Source organism: Saccoglossus kowalevskii, chromosome 14, assembly GCF_978046115.1.
Source record: "Saccoglossus kowalevskii chromosome 14, keSacKowa6.1, whole genome shotgun sequence".
In the NCBI taxonomy this organism is placed as follows: domain Eukaryota; kingdom Metazoa; phylum Hemichordata; class Enteropneusta; family Harrimaniidae; genus Saccoglossus; species Saccoglossus kowalevskii.
Genome location: NC_140654.1, coordinates 3578237 through 3582124, shown reverse-complemented (window position 1 = coordinate 3582124; position 3888 = coordinate 3578237). Strand labels below are relative to the sequence as shown.

Genomic DNA, 3888 nt, shown 5'->3' with positions numbered 1-3888 from the left:
TGACCGTACTGTGAGTTCGTGTGACCGTACTGTGAGTTGGTGTGACGGTACTGTGAGTTCGTGTAACGGTACTGTGAGTTCGTGTGACAGTACTGTGAGTTCGTGTGACAGTACTGTGAGTTCGTGTGACCGTACTGTGAGTTCGTGTGACGGCACTGTGAGTTCGTGTGACGGCACTGTGAGTTCGTGTGACGGCACTGTGAGTTCGTGTGACGGCACTGTGAGTATGTGACGGTACTACGAGTATGTGTGACCGTACTGTGAGTTCGTGTGACGGCACTGTGAGTTCGTGTGACGGCACTGTGAGTTCGTGTGACGGCACTGTGAGTTCGTGTGACGGCACTGTGAGTATGTGACGGTACTACGAGTACGTGTGATATGTCATTGACTCACTTCACCCTAAACATGTGCACATCATACGACAGTTAGACATTATATGTTTAACGTTAACGATTAATTTAGGAGTGTTGATTGTATTGATAAAGAAGTCAAGAAAAGTATATATCATTCAGCTTAAGTTCCCGTATGAAATAAAACTCACTGTTCTGTCAGCTCTCTTACGATGCCTAAGCACTGGAATCAAGGACTATTCGGATGTTTCAGCGACTGTGGATTGTGCATTATAACGTACTTCCTACCCTGTGTTACCGCTGGTCGTAATGCCGAGGCCGTGGGTAGATCGTGTTGCTGTCATTGCATCTTCACGTTTATTCCAATCGTGAATTGGCTATGCATGGCCAGCGTGAGGGGAGATATTCGTGACATGCACGACATCGTTGGCGGAGCCTGTTCTGATGTTTGCGTTCATTGTTTTTGCACGTGTTGTGCTTTGATACAAGAAGCTCAGGAACTGAAGATACCACCCCCAGCAGCGCAAGTAATAGTAATCAGGCAATGAGTATAATCACGCAACAGCAATGTATGAGCGATCTAATCAAGAACAATCATCCACGCAAATTCAAATTTATTTGAATATCGCAATGCTTTTTGTAGGCCGCAACCCAGAGGGAGCGTGACCGTATACTTTTTTCTACTTACGGTATAAGTGTAGCACACCGATACCCACTAAACTAGTTTGGCAATGAAACTGACGCAAATACTAGCTAGAATAAATGCTGAAAACAAGTATACAGCAAAATAGACATCGATAACAAAGACACATTTCCCGGTACTTCGATTCATCTTATCAATGAACAACACCTGGGACATGTGCTGTACAACGATATAAGTAAACATGTAGACGGTAAATGTTTTTTTGGCCAGAAATCTGCTTATTCTGGACACTAATTGCAGTCTACATCGAACTCAGATGCCAAAAACAATACTTTCAGTTCGATTACTAGAAGTTGTTGTTGCCATCTTTGGGACTGGAGGTCAGGAGATTATCTAGCTATCAGTGACGTTCTTCCGTTGGTATGAAATACTATTTGATCTAACTCTTTATCATCGAGGGGACAATCTCTGACCAATTGTACGACATAAAGTTTTATAATCAACACTCATGCCAATTTGACTTTCTTGTGACCTTCATATATTTAGAGAAAATATCAAATTTTGAAGTTAAGATAATAGTCACCGACCCTAGCTTGGGTTCGTACTCGCAAGTCCAAGCTCGAAGGCCAAAAGGCCAACGTCTCGTCTTTTGATCTGCCATAAATTAGATGTCAGTGGTTTGTTTTGAAATGTTATGTTCAAAATGTCATCAATATTCATCAGTTGATTACGTCATGTTACGTTCAAAATGTAGTCATCAATATTCATCAGTTGATTACGTCATGTTACGTTCAAAATGTAGTCATCAATATTCATCAGTTGATTACGTCATGTAACGTCGTCCACTTGCGATGTATTTAATATGTAAATGATGTGTGAACAATGTAAACACGTATATACATTGTACAGATAGAACCAGTTCAACCGGATTGACCAATACATTCTCAATGTGTGGTTGACACATTGAATGAAGCAGCTATAGTAAATCGGATAATGCCCTGCATCGTTCACATATTGAAATTTACTCGGACCTACATCCCCAGTGTCGTTAAATATCTGAAAGATTGCACTTGTGTAGTATCGTATACATCTATAACACCATATCATGAGAAACCATTCCGAACCATTTCTCGTGGTTACAGCGATAGTTCGGTTACCATCTACAGAATAAGCAAACACTAATTACACCTTTTCAAGTTTGAATAGCTGTTAAGTAAAGTTCGAGTTACAAAATTTGAAAGTTGAACAAAACAAAAAATATAAGTTACATAAATGACCACGCCCATATTTTTTTGAAAACCACGCCCACTTTTGTGAAACCACGCCCAAATTGTAACTCGATGTTCAATTAACAGTTAACAGAACTTCAAGTTCCGGGTAACATACCTTTTGGTTTTTGTTGAACGTCCGCATTCAGTAACTCAAACTTTAAATAATAGTTAACCAAACTTCGAGTTACGGGCAACATATATTTTTTGTTTTGTTAACTTTCAAATTTTGTAACTCGAACTTTAATTTACAGTTAACATAACTTCAAGTTATGGCAACGTAGATTTTTTTTATTGTTCAAACATCCATCTTTCATTTTTGACCACGCAACAAGCTTGCTTGTTTGGACTTTTGGGTCATTTCTGTAACTCGGTGTGTTCGCAACTCGATATTCGTAACTTGATGACCGTAACTCGAACAATTCAGCATCTCTCCAAAAATGATTAAATATTCGTGGTATAATTTAAGTCTAACCGGACCGGAAGTGAGAATTTGTTACTAATATCCAAACATATTTTAGTGCAGAGTAGTAACAATATTTTAATTCATTAGATATGCAACAGATATTTGTAATCTGCTGATCATGAGAATCAGTAAATTACCAGAGGTACATTACTTGGGCAATCTGATTAAAATCTGATGTAGTGTACGGGTTTTAATTATTTTGCCTATAAACTTATTTTAATTTTATTTGTTATTACTTTTGTTAATAATGCCTTTTTATTTTATTATTTTACTTTGATTGTGATTTTGTGATTTTTTTTAATTCCGCCCTACCTACATCTGACCCGATGCCTATGTAACGAGATTTCAACGAGGCCCACTATCGACGATTTTAGTCAACGAATCACAGACCTTCTTCTATAGCGCACATGATGACGTTACCGGGCGGAGTCGGGTGGCAAACACACTCAAATAAAATGGCGGATTATACCGACGTTAGCGACCGAGAATAACACGGTTTTTCGGTAAGTTTATCATTGTCAAATGCAACGAAAGTCATTTTTATGTTAATATTGTGGCTCGAATGGTTCGACTTTAGATCGTTATTTTGCATATTTATTCTGGGAGTGACGATTTTGTTTCCACCGTTTCGACCGAACACGAGTGTCTTTTTCCAGTCGCCTGCCCTGGAGACGGGTGATGTTTTGTTGACGATCGGGCCAACATCGTCTACGGTATTGAAGCCGATATTCATCAAATTGTATCAACATTTTGTACATTATACAATAACTCGTTATTAAGTTAATTGAGCTGATATGGCTGGAATAAAATATTTTTTATTGGAACACATCGCAATTGATCAGGAAATAATTTTTTGCTCCAATTTTTTGCGTCGATGCCGTGGGGCGGTGACCGTTATACAATTTAAAATCAGTTTGCATTGTTTACTATAGCTGTTTACAGTGTTCTAATCATTATGATTTACTTATTTTTTTGCTTCCATTCTAGATAATTATGCTCAGTGATGTAAAATTGAAGCGATGACTGACTGAACGAACCTTGGCTGGCGAAGATGTATCTGGAAGTGCACACATTTGTTGGAAGTGAAAAAAGTATTCAATGTAATGACAAAAATTGTAAAATGCTGTGGAATTTCTTTTGCAAATAAAAATATACTAGCAA

The 3888-nt window shown here is 38.3% G+C and overlaps 1 long non-coding RNA gene across 1 annotated transcript; it reads left to right on the top strand.

Annotated features, from left to right (window-relative positions):
• Positions 1 to 3081: 3081 nt before the first annotated feature.
• LOC146734379 (uncharacterized) lies at positions 3082 to 3888 on the top strand. The gene is made up of 2 exons (XR_014931476.1): positions 3082 to 3230; positions 3715 to 3888. It is a non-coding gene; the product is annotated as an uncharacterized LOC146734379 (long non-coding RNA).